Below are 17,625 nucleotides of genomic sequence, written 5' to 3' on the forward strand. Positions count from 1 at the left end.
AAGCCTTTAGAACCCCAAATAGACCAGACCAGAATAGGACATCCCACCGCCACATTATAATTCACACAGGATCAACTCATAACAAGGAAAAGATCCTTAAAGCTGTCAAGGAGAAAAGGGTAATCATCTATAAAGGGAAACCAATTAGAATCACCTCAGATTTCTCAGCAGAGACAATCAAAGCAAGAAGAGCCTGGAATGATGTATGCCATGCCCTAAAAACAAACAACTATCAACCAAGAATACTGTACCCAGCTAAACTCTCCTTCATAACTGAAGGCCAAATAAAAACCTTCCATAGCAAAGAAAAATTGAAACAATACATCTCCACCAAACCAGCCCTACAAAAGATTCTTAAAGATGTCCTACACATAGAAAACCAACAAGACCGCAATAAAGGCCAAGAAACTGCACCCAAACTGAGAATCCAAGAACCATAGGAAGAACCCAGTTTTCGCAGCCCCCAAGAAGGTAGATAACATGGCAGGAACTCCCAAATACCTCTCAGTCCTATCTCTTAATGTTAACGGACTGAACTCTCCAATTAAGCGACATAGACTGTCTAGTTGGATTAAAAAACAAGACCCTTCTATCTGCTGCCTGCAGGAGTCACATCTTGCCCTTAAAAACAAACACATTTTCAATGTTAAAGGCTGGAACAAAATCTACCAAGCAAACAGACCCCATAAACAGGCGGGAATTGCAATCCTAATATCAGATAAAATAGACTTCAAATTAAAATTCGTGAGAAGAGATAAAGAAGGTCACTACATACTAATTAAAGGATCTCTCCTTCAGGATATTACAATTCTAAATATCTATTCGCCAAACAATGGAGCACCCAAATTTATCAAAGAAACACTACTTTCCCTCAAATCCCATATAGCTCCAAAGACATTAATCGTTGGGGATTTTAACACACCACTCTCCCCACTAGATAGATCAACTCGGCAAAAACTCAACAGAGAAACCGCAGATCTAAACAGCTGCATAGATCAACTAGACTTAACAGACATCTACCGAACATTTCACCCAGCAGCATCAGAATACACGTTTTTCTCAGCAGCACATGGAACGTTTTCTAAAATAGACCACATTTTAGGCCACAAAGCAAACTTGTCTAAATTCAGAAACATTGAAGTTATACCTTGCATTCTCTCTGACCACAAGGGAATAAAGTTAGAACTCAACACCAAAAGCCACCAAAGAAAGTCCGGTATCACATGGAAGCTGAACAACACACTGCTGAATCATGAGTGGGTCATGGAAGAGATTAGAAAGGAAATCCAAATGTTCATGCTATTCAACAAAAATGAACACACAAAATACCAGCTCCTCTGGGACACAGCAAAGGCAGTACTCAGAGGCAAGTTTATAGCTCTGAGCTCCTACATCAACAAATTGGAGAGATCTGAAACTAACAATTTAATGACACATCTAAACCTTCTTGAAAAAGAGCAGCAAGATAAACCCCAATCCAGTAGACGGAAAGAAATAATCAAAATTAAATCAGAATTAAATGAATTAGAATCCAAAAAAACTATAGAAAGAATCAACAAAACAAAGAGTTGGTTCTTCGAAAAACTTAACAAAATTGACAGACCCTTAGCAAATCTTATCAGAAAAAGAAGAGAACACACCCAAATTAATAAACTCAGAGATGAGAATGTAAACATCACCACGGAAACAAGCAAGATTCAGAACATTATAAGGGAATACTTCTCAAAACTTTATGCTAATAAGTTTGAGAACTTGACAGAAATGGACCTCTTCCTAGCAAATATTGACATGCCAAAACTAAATCAAGATGAGTTAAACTATCTTAACAGGCCCATATCAAGCACTGAAATAGAAACAGCAATAAGAGACCTCCCAGCTAAGAAAAGTCCAGGACCAGATGGTTTTACAGCGGAATTTTACAAGGCCTTCAAAGCAGAGCTCACACCAATTCTCCTCCAACTCTTCAATGAAATTGAAAGAGAAATCTCTCTACCGAACACATTCTATGAAGCCATCATAACCCTCATCCCAAAACCAGGCAGGGACTCATCAAAGAAAGAGAACTATAGACCCATTTCTTTGATGAACATTGATGCAAAACGTCTCAACAAAATTTTGGCCAACCGACTTCAACAATTCATCCAAAAAATCATACGCCACGATCAAACAGGATTCATTTCAGGGATGCAAAGCTGGTTCAATATACGCAAATCAATTAATATTATTCATCACATCAACAGGAGCAAGAATAAGAACCACATGGTTATCTCAATAGACGCAGAAAAAGCATTCGACAAGATCCAACACCCCTTTATGATGAAGGTTTTGGAAAAATTAAGAATCCATGGAACATTCCTCAATACAATAAAGGCTGTATATGACAAACCTACAGCCAGCATTATACTCAATGGTGAAAAACTAAAGCCATTTCCTCTTAACTCAGGAACAAGACAAGGATGCCCACTCTCTCCACTTCTCTTCAATCTAGTATTAGAATGCCTAGCTACAGCAATAAGACAAGATGCAGACATAAAGGGGATCCAAATAGGGAAAGAAGAAATAAAACTCTCCCTCTTTGCAGATGACATGATCTTGTATTTAAAGAATCCCATAGACTCCACTCCCAAATTACTCAAGCTGATTCAAAACTTTGGCAAAGTAGCAGGTTATAAAATTAATCCCCAAAAATCAATGGCTTTTCTGTATGCCAACAATGAGAAAAGTGTGGCTGAAATTAGGAAAGCAACTCCATTTGTAATAGCCCCACAAAAAATAAAATACCTAGGAATTAACTTAACTAAAGAAGTGAAGGAACTCTATGATGAAAACTTTAAAATCTCGAAAGAGGAAATCAACACAGAACTTAAAAAATGGCAAAACCTCCCATGCTCCTGGATTGGAAAGATTAACATCGTGAAAATGGCAATACTTCCCAAGGCTATCTACAAATTCAACGCAATACCTATCAAAATTCCACCCTCATTCTTCAAGGAAATAGAAGAGGCAATCCAAAAATTCATATGGAACAATAAAAGACCCCGAATAGCAAAAACACTCCTCAACGGAAAGAACACTGCTTGAGGATTATCAATACCAAATTTCAAACTCTACTATAAAGCCATAGTAATCAAAACAGCTTGGTATTGGCATAAGAACAGACCTTAGGACCAATGGAATAGAATTGAAAACCCAGAAATGAACCTACAGACCTATAGCCATCTAATCTTCGATAAGGGAGCTAAAACAATAGAATGGAAGACAGACAGCCTCTTTAGTAAATGGTGCTGGCAAAACTGATTAACTACATGTAGAAAACTAAAGCTAGATCCTTATATATCACCCTGCACCAGAATCAACTCCAAATGGATCAAAGACCTTGAAGTCAAAGCAGACACTCTGAAAACATTACAGGATGGAATAGGAGAAACCCTGGGTCTCCTTGGCTCAGGCCGAAATTTTCTGAGTAGAGACCCGGAAACACAACAAATCAAAGAAAGGTTGGACAAATGGGATTGCATAAGGTTGCAGAGCTTCTGCAGGGCAAATGACATAGCTAGCAAGATCAATAGAAAGCCCACGGATTGGGAGAAGATCTTTACTAGCCATACAACGGACAAGGGTCTCATATCTAAAATATACTTGGAACTCAAAAAATTAAACCACCCAGCAACAAATCCTCAAAGAAACAACTGCCCAATAAGTAAGTGGGCGAAAGACTTAAAGAGAAGCTTCTCTGAAGAAGAAAGAAGGATGGCCAATAGACACATGAAGAAATGTTCAACATCCCTAGCCATAAAAGAAATGCAAATCAAAACAACATTGAGATATCACCTCACTCCAGTTAGAACAGCAAAAATCAAGAACTCTAACAACAACAGATGCTGGAGGGGATGTGGACAGAAAGGAACCTTACTTCATTGTTGGTGGGAATGTAAACTTGTTCAACCACTTTGGAAAGCAATATGGAGGTTCCTCAAAAGACTTCACATAGAGCTCCCCTATGACCCAGCAATCCCACTTTTGGGCATTTACCCAAATGTTTACAAACAAGACCACACTAAAGCTACCAGCACAACTATGTTTATTGCAGCATTCTTTACCATAGCTAAGATATGGAACCAACCCAGATGCCCCTCAGTAGATGAATGGATCAAGAAAATGTGGTATATATACACAATGGAATTCTATGCCTCCATCAGAAAGAATGACATTTTCCCATTTGTTAGGAAATGGAAAGGCTTGGAAAAAATTATATTAAGTGAAGTAAGCCAGGCCCAAAGAAACATAGGTCCCATGATTTCCCTTATTTGCAATATCTAGTATAGGTATGAGTCAAGCGGAAAAAGTCAGAGAATGTGATGTTAGGAAAGCGAACCCTTAAATATGTATTTTAATGTTTTTGTTTCTTTCATGCATGTGTTTCTAACGCATTTATAAGATTATTTCTTTGTTGCTTTGTATGTCCCTCCCCCACAGTGTAACCCCCGGCTTTCACTATATTTGATGTCAGTATAACATGTGGAGGAGACGGGGACAAACAAGTCGTTTAAGGATTCAGGTGGACCTGTTGCAACAATGAGAAGTACAAAATGTCATGTCAAAACCAGCTTTACAATGTCGGTGTGGGGGGGAGGGGGGAAGGATTGGGTGGGGAGGAGGGGGGAGGCTGGGAAGGGAGGTGAAGGGTAAACAAAGGAGGAGGCTGCAATGCTTGGTAAGAAATGTATGCATTATCCTGCCCATGTAATTGTAACCCCTCTGTACAGTATGTTCTCAAATAAAATAAAATTTAAAAAAAAAATGGCAAAGAAACACATGAGGAAATGTTCATCATTCCTGGTGGTGAAGGAAATGCTAATAAAGACAATCCTGAGATACCACCTTACCCCAGTCAGAATGTCCCACATCCACAAATCAGCCAACGACAAATGCTGGAGGGGATGTGGAGAAAGAGGAACCCTATTACACTGCTGGTGGGAATGTACACTTATACAACCACTTTGGAAAGCAGTCTGGAGGGTCCTTAGAAAGATAAAGATTGACCTCCCTTATGACCCAGTCATACCACTTCTAGGCATCTACCCTGAACAACAGGAACCAATATACAAGGACACGTGCACCTCCATGTTTATTGCAGCACTGTTCACAATAGCTAGGATATGGAAACAACCCAGATGCCCCACCACAGATGAATGAACCCGAAAATTGTGGTATCTATACACAATGGAATATTATGCAGCCATTAGAAATGACAAAATAATGGCATTTGCAGGGAAGTGGATGGAGCTAGAAGGAATCATGTTGAGCGAGGTAAGCCAAGAGCAAAGAGACAAACGGTACATAGTCTCCCTGATAAGTGGATGCTAAATCCAAAATGTTAGGTGATACGACAGAACTAACAGGACTTAAGAAACAAAGAACTCCCACTCATCTGGTCGAACCACTACTAAATATCCCCATGCTGCTGATCACATGTATGGGGTATATGTGTACACCGTTATATGTTATAGACTGTGATAGACAATTTGCTCCAGGAAAGTTAGAATGAACTTGTGACTTTAAATGAGCATCATTATTCCACAATACTGTGAAATTTGGGAAATTATGTAATCACTTAATCACAATTTAAAAAAAAAGAACCTTGGGAATGTAGGGAGGGAAGGGATGGTAGGGGGAAAACAATGGAGGGGGTAACAATGCTCAATAGGAAGTGTACTCATTACTTTACTCATGTAACTGTAACCCTCTGTATAGTATCTTTACAATAAAAAAATTTTAAAAATGCCTTCCTTGGAAGGAAAAAAAAAGAATAACATTGCAATAGATTTGTCTACCTAAGAAAATCCCATACATGACATAGAGCCGCATACTTCCCCATGATTGGCAAGCACAGATCCAGGATCTGTAACTCCCTCGCCTTGGCGGTGCCATCCTTTTATGTACAGTGCAAAGTCTCCTTACCCCCCTACATAAACAAAGGCATTCCTTTCAGTCTGATGGAAAAATAAAAGGAACACATCATTGAGCAAAGGCTTGTTTCAATCAAATCTGGAGGAATGGTGAGTCACAACAGGCCTGGAAATCTACCTTTTGAGTTGCACAGTCACATCTGGATGGGTTTATGTTTGATTGTTTCTCTTCTTGAGAGGACCAGAGCGCTGCTGAGAAACCAGAGAATTCTGCCAGCCCAGCATTGGAGGGAATAGTCAGTAGACAGCAGAGGACAGAACGCTGGGATGGCAACATCTGTGAGCCAGGCCTCTGGAGAGCTGGCTTAAGTCTTGCAGATAGAAAGTAGAAGCCAGAAAACTAAGGTATCACCTTTGCCTGATTCAGTGGGAACAAATACCTTCCTGAGCAGTCCCCAAATCTTGTAGACATGAGAACTGCTCCACCCATCTTCATGTAGAAACACTGCTCCAAAGAAGAGTCAACCAACAGATCAGAATGACTAGTCATAATGGAGCCATTTGGCAGTGTTTTCAGTTCTCCATCAAAAGGTCATTGGAATTGCAAACAGCTGACACACATGCCAAGTTGTTTGCAGGAAAAATTGCTTGTCACAATGAAGTCCTCTTGTCTTGGACAGGTTTGCTCATCTGCTTGCTTGCAGAAAAGAGAATGAAGCAGATGTTCTTCATGCTCCGACATTAACTTGCCACCAACAGACCCTCTGGCATTAGAGGTCTGAAGTCCCAATGGGCACCTAGGAACTCGGGAGGATCTGGTCCCCCCAACCCTAGCCTCTCATACCCCGTCCATAGTGAAAGAGGAACCAAGATTCATCTGAGTTTTCTTTGTGTAAAACAGGTTAAGTGGTGGTTTTTATAAATCTCCTAGGGTTTTCTCACTACCTGGCAAGGTGAACTTGGACTGTGGCAGGAGAGTCATAGATTTGGTGAATTCCAACATAAGTGACAAGCTGTTTGCAGTTATTATGTGACTCTAGAGAATGGAAGGCTTTTCTGTGGATTTTTTTGACATTTAAAAATAGAGTATTTTTGAAGGGCATGATTTCAGAATCACTTAGCAGTTTCACTTCTCTAGCCTGGATACTGTATGCCTGGGTTCCACAGCCACAAATTCAAATATTTGGAAGACAAAGTAAAGTGCATCTGAGCTGAACATGTATATTCTTCTTGTCATTATTTCCTAAATGATGTGAAAGGGCAACTATTCACATGACATCTGCACTGTGCTAGGTAATCTCAGCAATCTACAGATGATTCAAAGTGTTCAGCTCATATGCAGTGCTAAACTGTGGGGGGCAGTAGTGTAGTTGTGGAAGCGGGAGGGAAGGGATGGTAGGGAAAAACAAAGGAGGAGGCATCAATGTTTGATAAGAAATGTACTTATTACCTTGCTCATGTAACTGTAACCCCCCTGTATTTTCACGATAAAAAAACTTATAAATAAAAAATAGGCCTAAAAAGCAAAAGCAGACATCTTAACGTTAAAAATTAGCAAAAGTCCTGAACAGGTATTTCACATGAGGAAATGAGAAAAACCAGTAAACTTGTGAAGATGTGTTCAATGCCATTCATAGATTATGAGATGCCAGTTCACATTCATCATCGGGAGAGGAGAGAGAGAGCAATGACCAAAACCACACATGAACTGTGGCTACAAGGTGCAATGGCTTTGTAAGTCTATTACCTACCAACCAGGCAGAATTAAACACGTAAGACCCCAGAGTCTCTGTGCTCTAATCCTAACAATGTATTGTACAGTCTTCTGTGTATTGTAAGCACTTCATATGTTTTCTGAAATCATGACAGCTCTACCCAAACAAATTAAAGCCCAGGCATCAAGCTGAACACAGCAGTTCAGCCCTCTAATCCCAGCTATTTGAGAGATAGAAATCAGGGATATCATGGTTCAAAGTCAGCTTAAGCAAAAAGAAATTGACAAGTCTCCATCTCAACCAATGGCTGGGCTTGATGATTTACACCTATTATTCCCAGCTGTGGGGAAAGCACAATGGCTGGGTGCAGAGGAGCCTGCCTGTCACCTCCAGAAATGCAGGGAAGCATAAGAAGGAAGATTGCAGACCAGGTTGTCCCAGACACAAAGCAAATCCTACCTCAAAAATAAAAGGGGGCTGGGCGCCGGTGGCTCACACCTGTAATCCTAGCTATTCAGGAGGCTGAGATTTGAGGATCACAGTTCAAAGCCAGCCCGGGCAGGAAAGTCCACGAAACTCTTATCTCCAATAAACCACCAGAAAACTAAACGTGGCGCTGTAGCTCAAGTCATGAAGTGCTGGCCTTGAGCTGGATTGTTGAGGGACAGCTCTCAGGCCCAGAGTTCAAGCCCCATTACCAACACTAAATAAATAAATAAATAAAAAGCGCTGGAGGCATGTCTCAAGTGGTAGAGCAGCTGCCCTGCGAGCACAAATCCCTGAGTTTATCCTCAGTATTGAAAAACTATGAACAAACAAAAAAGGGCATCAATATTTTTCATCTCTCCAGCTGAGTCCAAGGTACAGCCCAGCTTTCCAGCCAGCTATACACTCTGGTCATGGCCTTTCACCTCCCTTTAAATTCTGGTGCACAGAAGTCCCAGAAGTAATGGGCCATCAGAAGCACAGGAAATAAAGTCTCATACAGGAAATAAAGCACAGGAAATAAAGTCCTCAGCACAATACATGCAGGAAAGAGCTCCTTCCTCTGTTGATGCATAAAAAGGAAGCCTTTCTGCAGCCCTGTCAGTCAAAGTACAGCATGACCTGCTCTCCAAAGTCCAGTTGGGTGGTAGAGGTTCTAATGCTCTGAGGAGTGGCTTTTCTGTCCTGCAGGGGCCAAAGGCTGGGGCACACGTGAGTGAAAGGTCTACACTGAATACATCTGGCAGTGTGTGGCTCCTGTGGTCTTTTCTGACACGCTTTTGTCTGCAAGGTGAACCTTCTCGACAAATAAGAACTTCCTCTTCCTTTCCTAAGTTTTCCAATAGTCAATATAAATGTTGGTTGGTTGACCTTGCAATTCAATTGCAGTCTGTCCAACCTAACAATTGTCAATGGAAGAAAAGAAAAGTCTGTTTGGGTTTTTAATTTTTAAAGATATCCTTTTGGAATTACTAAGAAGCTTTAAAATTTGTATGACCTACCTTGGGAGCTAAGTTTCTCACCAGTGTTTCCAGAATGCAAAGAAGTCATCCTAAAAGCTTTGGAGAGAAAATGCCTTGTAACTATTCCATGCATAAAATCCTGTGGTCCTGCGCAGAGTAAGACTGGGTTAAAGCAAAGTCAGGTATATAGTAATAATTTTTCCTGTTAGTTGTTTTACCAACTTGCTATCAGAAGCCTTATGATACTGAAAGGCTGCCTAATGGTCTTGAAGAAAAGTCCACAGACACAGAGGGAGAGGCAAAGCAGCAAAGATTTATTAAAGAAAAAGATAAGCAGAGCTCTTGCTGGACAGGCAGGGTCCTCAAGGGAAGGCAGGGCTTGAGGTGCATTGTATTGGTGTTAAGGTGTTCTAGTAGAAAGCTACATGACTCACTGAAAGACCCCAGACTCACTGGGATGCTTTCTTCAACGAGAGGGCACCCCAAGAACCAAGACTCCAAACCAGCAGATGCAACAAGCAAGAGGAGTTTATTAGGCGTTTGCGCAAACAGGCTCCCTGTCCAAGGCAGACTGGAAGCCCCGAGCAGCGGTTACAGGCACTTTTAAAGACAAAAACCACAGGATTAGCATAAGACCCCAGGCTCCCCAGGATTGGCTCAGCTTAAAAATTATCATATACTCCAGCAATCATTTTTGTAACACTTGTTTGTTGAAAACTGGTTGGTTCCCTAGGGGAGGCTTCTCTGGGGGGGAGTCCACATAGTTACAGGCTCGCGATTGGTTGACATTTGACCTAGTTTGCTGGGCTCGCCAGATGGTCCTTGTCTTGAGCCCCCTGCCGTGAGTTTTTACACAGGAATTCAGGAGAACATATTCTTTTGTTCTTTATCTATGTTTGCAGACCTTGTCCCTGGGCCTGCATCTGGACTTTGTAACTTTTTAACTTATTTCTGGGAGGGGAAGAGTCAGTGTTAGCGCAAGCAGGTTTACAGAAGCAGAATTAGCAGTTAGCATATTGTAAAATGGACATAGCCCCAATTTCAATCTTTCATGCCCTCCTCTTGTCTTTGGACTCATTTTAATCTTAAAATTTAGGGTGTCTCTATATTATCTTGTGGGGTGTCAGTTGTTCTCAATGCTTGGTATTTGGATCTCAGAACTAATAGACGGACTGAGCTGATCTTTTTTTTTACAAGTCTGTTGAGTATACAAGGTCCGATTGTAACAAAAGTAACAGTACCAGGGCCCCTTACATTTTTTTTCCACCAGTCCTGACTCCGTGTATCACAGTTAACTTAATTTTATACCAGCTGTACTTGTAAGCTCCAATTTTAAGACATACTCATACCATCTGCGACATACTTAAACTTTCTGAGGTTTGTCTTAAAGACAATCCTTACTTTTCAAATCCTTTCTTATCCAAAGGGGATACCAATTTTTCCCCAATTCCTTTCCCAAGGCTTTCTTTACTATCCCCCCCCCTCCCTTTCAGTTTATTACTTCCATTGATAACACACTCAGGTTATTACCATACCAGAGCCAAACTAGGCTGTGACCATAGAGTGGATTTCCAGTCACTATGCACTGAAGTGCCTAAGGCAAGCAAACCAGTGATATCCTTGTCTCCAATATCCACTGTGGGAAGAGAGGGTTTCTGGATATCACCTAAAAGAATGTCCCACAAGTTCTTAGATTTAGCAGCAGTCAACCAGGAAGCAGACTCAGGTGATGGAATCAGGCAGGAGTTCCTCCAGGTGGCTGTCAGGCCGTGGTTCCGCAACAGCAGCAGCAGCAGCCGCTGCAGCAGCCGGGTCTCTCAGTGTCTCCAAGGGACTGTCACACCTCATGCTGGGCTGTAAATTCCTACACAGACTGGTTAAAGATACATTGCATAGGCTTGGCAGGCTTTGATCCTGCTGGTCTTTAAGATCTTTAAACAATAGCCCAGGACAATTTACCAAAATCACAACCTTTTTACTAACCAGATATTTTTGTAAATAGACACAGAAGGCTCAGTCTTGTAACCATCTCTGACAGATGCAGTCTCCACACCTTGCACACCTACAACAGTTAACACTATTTTTATGTCTTTTTTTAAAATTTTATCTATTTTGCCTCATTTCTCCAAAACTGACTCTGGACCCTTGATCTTAAAATGGGGGTAGAAGAGTGAAGGTCTCTCTTCTGTGACTTTTTCAAGCTGACTTCAGGGGCATTGATCTTACCTAGCCAGGAACCTATAACCTTAGCCTATTTTACAAAGAGGCCATCAGGATTAGATGTCATTAAGAACAATATTTTGACAACTGCACAGACCTTTTCTCCGGCTACAGCAGTGTAGCTTGTTTAGCACTCTGGTTTGCAAAAGCATCTTCCTAGATGGCTTAGGAATGTGATCTCTAATGATCCCAAACAATGCCTAAGACAGATATCAATAGAAACACACTCTCTGTATTTTTCCTGAGCAGATGAACTTCATGTAACTAGTGTCAGCTCAATTAGAGCTGCCAATTAGAGCTTTTGGCACATAAAGGGGTTGAGATTTAAGCTATTTCCCATATTTTATAACATTAGCTTTTTACTATCACAGAGGACTGGCAAGTGTCTGTCCCTTACAAGGTAGATAGTCATGGACATTAGGCATGCTTACAAACTCTTCCCATGACCTCCCGGCTCTGACCAGTTTTGAAGGGCCATGCACAAGTGACTCTAGGATCTGACATTTCTGCCATCCAAGCAGTGGCTTACGGCCTCTGGATGCTCCTCCATTGCTCTTGTCCCAGGAGTGTCTTCTCCACATTGGGATAAATGCCTCATTGGCATTTCCCTTTAGCTGGTCGCTGGACTTGAACTCGGGCCTGAGCACTGTCCCTAAGCTCTCCAGCTCAAGGCTAGCACTCTGCCACTTTGAGTCCCAAAGCAACTCTGCTTGCTCTTTCAGGACTCTGCTGGCTGAGTAGAGGTGACAGTCTCACAGGAACCTTTTTCTGCCCGGGCTGGCTTTGAATCAGTTTCAGATCAATGAGTCTCATAAAAGGCCACTTTACTCCAATTAAAAGCAACAAGGAGGTCAACATAGAAGTAGTTTTTAAGCATGCTCTTACCTAAAACTTATTAAGAGTCAAAGTTACATCTGACAAACTTATAAGAATCCTCTGTGCTTTGCTCTGGACTTTGCTGGAGACTTAAAAAAAAACCTATAAGAGCAAACTAGAATAGCAATCATTTTGATAATCCTAATTTTTCCTCTGTGCACATTGAGGCCAATGTGAAGAACAATTTTATTTTTAAACTTTATATCCAGAAATCCATTTCTAATTGTTTTTAAGGCCTTCCTAATTTTAATGTTAACACATCCAAGGGGAAGTTTTAGCAATACTAATCAGATCATCACATCACTCATTTTAACCATCATGTTTTCAGTCTGTATCTGCAGGGAAAAGAGAGAGAACAAAGATGGGCCACTCAGCCCCTTCTATGGAATGGGCACACATCCAATCTGACTCTTTAGGGTTAGATGAACTGCGTTTGTGCCAGCTTACCCTCTTTCACCATGCGTGGACTCCTCCCAGGGCCTGTCCCACCATGCATGACCAGCTCAGCTGCACTTCTGCTTATTTAACCCTTATCCCTAAAGATAGGTCTTCTGTTGGCTTCTAAGTTTTCCCTTTTTTTTATCTCTTGGTTCTCGAATGAAATACACAGTTTTAGACAGACAGAACAGGTAACATCTTTGACAGTGTTCTTTGAACACGTTCACAGACACACACAAAACACTCACACAGATCTTAAAGCACGCAAAAATCAAAATCATCGTACGTACACCTTCTAAAGTTTTTAAACAAACATTTAAGACAGTATTTCTTTTAAACTAGGTACCTTTGTTGGGCTTTTTTTTTCCCAGAGCTTGTTTGTCTAGCAAGGCAATTCACTAATTAGTCTTTTGAATCCCTTCTGTTGGAGGAGGGCTGGGGGAGGGGGCCACTTTAAACTGGCCAGATTTTTTTATCCAATTTCAGACAAGAGCACTTTACAAATTGTTACATTGTCAGGACTAGCTGAAAAAGTCCAAACCAGGCACACAGCCTTCTACACCCTCCCTGCTGGCAGCCTCCACAAGGAGAAAACCTGAAGCTAGAAGGGAACCAAACTAGCCCAGTAACCTTCCATGCCTCACAGGGAGGGTGGGCATAGCAGGTCTGTGACCAAGCCCAGCTGGAACTTTTATTCCCCAGAGATGTTCAATTAAATAACAAAAACACAGATAAACACAAAAACCAAGGATCCACATTTAAAACTGGTACCAATTCTAAAACAGAACTAGACAAGAACTGAAGGCTGAGTTGGGGACTAATGGGACCCAATTTATCCCTACCGGAACTCTGTGCTGTTCTCATTCAGCAAGCTGAATCCAGAGTCTGCTGAGTGAGCCTGCCACACTCACCCAGAACTTTCCTACCCCAGAAAACATAAAACAAACACACACTAAAGTTAACAAGACAAACAAGTGGCCACAAAGACAAAATCAGGTCTCAGTGAATGGGGCCACATCTCACCACCATTCACTTACCAGGGGACTCAACCCGCCCCCCCCCCCCCCCGACTCGCCTCCGAAGGATTTTTCTTTTAGATTCCTGCAGACGTTGACCCAGGGGCCTTCCAAGGTGGAGGAGAATTCCCAGTCATCTTGGGGCAAGGGAAAAAGTCCCTAGCGGCCGTCCCCTCAGACTGACAGGTTTTCCCCCACGCTCAGACCCCCCCTCCACCCGACCCCCGAGCCAAGGCCCAAGGCTGAGATCTAACTGGGGCCACTCGCAGGTGGTCAGTGGCAGTTTCATAATTGACAAACAAGTAAGTTACAAAAGCAAACCAACTAGGACAAGGTCTCGGGGTGTTCCATGGGGATTGGCATGTTTTTAGGATGCCCAATTGTAGCAGCCTTTGTATATGTGGCCTGATTCCATTTTTAGCTTCCCTGCTTAGTGGATACTGACATATCATCACCGGGGCAGCCAACGGCTTAAGTCCAATGGCCAATCCCATTCCCGCCGTCTCCGCCCAAGCCTGAGGGAAACCTAACAACCACGTGGGGTCAATTGAGACTGGCTGAGGGCTTTCATGCAAACGATGCTCGTCTTCTAAGCGTAAAGTCAGGACTTGGAGAGGTTGTCCTTGGGGTCCCCTAACGGAGGCCCCCCCCTTCTTGGAAGTGAATTTTGGCCCCTACTTTTGAGAGGAGGTCCCTCCCCAACAGCGGGTAGGGGCAGTCAGGAACCAGGAGAAACGAGTGTGTGACCAACCCCGTTCCAAGATGCACTTTTCTCTCAGTTGTCCACTGGTATAATTTTCCTCCAGTGGCTCCCTAACCCAAGGCTTTTTATTACTTAGGGGACGTTTTGGTTGAGTCAGTACCGAATGCTGGGCACCAGTGTCAACCAAGAAGGTAACTGGTCTGCCCCCCACTTGTAAAGTTATCCGGGGCTGGGGGGGGGGGGCTCCTGGCCCTGACTGGCCTAGTCGTCACTTCCTAATGACAACACCGGTGCCGGTCTCCCGGCTCCCCTGGCCTGTTTTCTGTCATTGGGGCAGTCCTTGGCCCAATGCCCGAATTCTTTGCAGTATGTGCACTGGTCCCGGCTCAATGGTGGTCTCTTTTTGTCTCCAGGGTTCCTCACTGGCCTACTCTCTCTCCCTTCTGGCTGTCTGACTACGGTGGCCAGGATCTTACTTAACTCTCTGGTATGTTTCTTGTCTCGCTTGTCCTCCCTATCCTCCTGCAACTTACGCAATCTTTCTTCCTTTTCTTCCTGAGTTTCTCTCTTATTGAAAACTTTCTCCGCCTCCTTGACTAAATCTTGCAAAGTATACCCCTGAAGTCCCTCCAGCCGTTGCAGCTTAGTCCGAATGTCCGGGGCTGACTGCCCGGTAAAGGACATAATAACATCGGATTGTCTGTCTACGGCGGAGGGGTCGAAGGGCGTATGCATACGATATCCTTCCATTAATCTTTCTAAAAAACCCCGCAGGCGTTTCTTCAGAACCCTGCACTATTGCACGTACCTTGGCCAAATTAGTGGGGCGTCTCCCGGCCCCTTTAAGACCCGCCAACAGAACCCGGAGATAAAGACGGAGCCACTCCCTACCAGCAACGGTGTTGAAGTCCCAGTTAGGGCGGGTCAGCGGGAATACTTCATCGATCTCTTTCGGCAACTGCATCAGTCTGCCATCTTGTCCTGGAACATTTTTGCGAGCCTCTAGGAACACTCACTGACGTTCCTCTGTAGTGAGGAGGGTCTGTAAGAGCTGCTGACAGTCGTCCCAGGTGGGTTGGTGGGTTAGCAAGATGTACTCAATTAAACCCGTCAGGGCCTGGGGTTCCTGGGAAAAGGGCGGGTTATGGGTTTTCCAATTATATAAATCTGAGGCAGAAAAAGGCCAGTATTGCACTTGGCCACCCACAGTCCGGAGGGGGAAGGCATGAGCCGTCCAGACTCCTTCGCTCTCCCCGCCTCGATCGCGGCGGAGACGCAGGCGGCTGCTAAGCGGGGGCGAGGGTGCTCTGGGCGCCGATGGCACCTGTGGCTCCGCCTCTGCCTCAGTGGAATCGGGAGAAGGCATAGGTGGAACAAGGGAGCTCTCTTGTGGCCTCCTGCGTTCCTCCACTGGAGCGGGCTGAAGATAGGGCAGCGGAGGGTCTGGCATTTGGGGAGGCTCTAACAATAGCAAGTCTGTCTGACTGTCAGGCAGAACGGGGGGATTTGGAGAGGAGGGGGGGAAGTCCTTTGTTTTAAGTTTGGAGAATTCCTTTAGGGGGTAAAGGGAAGACTGGGATAAGGGTGGGGAGGAGGAGTGAGGGGAGGGACAGGCAGGGGAGGAAAGGTGGGCTGGATGGGGGGGCAAGAGGAAGAGGGTGAGGGGAATGGGAGACGGTAGAGGGGCTGAGAGAGGGATGGAATGGGAAAGGAAAGGCTTAATCCACTTCGGGGGATCCTGAGCAAGGTTTTCCCAAGTAATTATGTAGGGGACCTGGTCAGGATGTCCGTGAAGGCCGAGCTGGAAGACTCGAGCCTTCACCTGTAAAATAATACCAAAATTAAAGGAGCCCTCCTTAGGCCACCCCACATTGAAGGTGGGCCACTCGGAGGAACAGAAAGTTATCCACTTCTTTTTCCGGACCTCCAACGACAAGTTGTGGGCCCGGGCCAAGACTTCTTTCCAGTGATCTAGAGTCAGGCTTAAGGGGGTGGTTAGGTGTTGTCCCATTTCTTTCAGAGTCACAAAACAGACACCAAAGACAATCAACGTTAGACAGACGCAGACAAGTCTAGACAAACGCGTGCGGTCCCTGAGTGAGCACAAATGAGGAGGGAAACTTCAGAAGGGAGAGGCCGGCCGTGCCTTAACTCCCCCGAACACAGAGACACTCGGATCTCGTCCCCCCTCCACGCAACCCTGGAGTAGGACTCCAGGGCGGGACTAGGGTAGTGGGCACGTCTGCTTTTCCCTCTGGTCCACCACACACATCCTGTACAGGCACTTTTGGATACCCCAAACACAAAACGAACACAAGCACAGAGAACACAGAAAATTAGAGCTCTGTCTTACCTCCAACTGGTCTTTTAATTTTGGGTCTGGGGGTGCCTTATCCCGGACGAGCCCCCAACTGAAAGACCCCCAGACTCACTGGGATGCTTTCTTCAACGGGAGGGCACCCCAAGAACCAAGACTCCAAACCAGCAGATGCAACAAGCAAGAGGATTTTATTAGGTGTTTGCGCAAAGGGGCCCCCTGTCCAAGGCAGACTGGAAGCCCCAAGCAGAGGTTACAGGCACTTTTAAAGACAAAAACCACAGGATTAGCATAAGACCCCAGGCTCCCCAGGATTGGCTCAGCTCTGTGCGGGAAGTTTTGTAACACTTGTTGAAAACTGGTTGGTTCCCTAAGGGGGGAGGCTTCTCTGGAGGGGAGTCCACATAGTTACAGGCTCCCTAGTTTGCTGGGCTCGCCAGATGGTCTTTATTTTGAGCCCCTTGCTGAGAGTTTCTAAACAGGAATTTAGGAGAACATACTCTTTTGTTCTTTATCTATGTTTGCAGACCTTGTCCCTGGGCCGGCCTGCATCTGGACTTTGTAACTTTTTAACTTATTTCTGGGAGTGGAAGAGTCCGTGTTAGCACAAGCAGGTTTACAGAAGCAGAATTAGCAGTTAGCATATTGTAAAATGGATATAGCCCCAATTTCAATCTTTCAACATAAGGGTCTGCTCAGGACCATGGTGATACTATGTCTTGGAGCCTGCACACAAGGCTGCTCAAGGCCACAGTGTGGGATGGAGAACCTTTATGGGATGGGCCTGGTCCCTGAGTGGCCAACCAGGTTCTTTCTCTGTTCTCACTTATACCCTGCCCCCACCCTCTGCCAAGATGCTCATTTCTCTGGTATGTCTTGATGTTAAGATGATATTGACAACCAACACACATTGTGGAGAGTGTGCTCAGCTCTGAGTGTGCTGAGCTCTGGGTGGCTCAGATGCTGTCAATGATTCCATCTTA

The 17,625-nt window shown here is 43.9% G+C and overlaps 1 pseudogene; it reads right to left on the reverse strand.

Moving 5' to 3' along the window:
• Positions 1-5,988: 5,988 nt before the first annotated feature.
• Positions 5,989-15,775, reverse strand: LOC122120795 (annotated as a pseudogene).
• Between the last annotated feature and the right edge of the window lie 1,850 nt (positions 15,776-17,625).

Source organism: Dipodomys spectabilis, unplaced genomic scaffold (genome assembly GCF_019054845.1).
Source record: "Dipodomys spectabilis isolate Male_0828 unplaced genomic scaffold, ASM1905484v1 ptg000178l, whole genome shotgun sequence".
Taxonomy (NCBI): Eukaryota; Metazoa; Chordata; class Mammalia; order Rodentia; family Heteromyidae; genus Dipodomys; species Dipodomys spectabilis.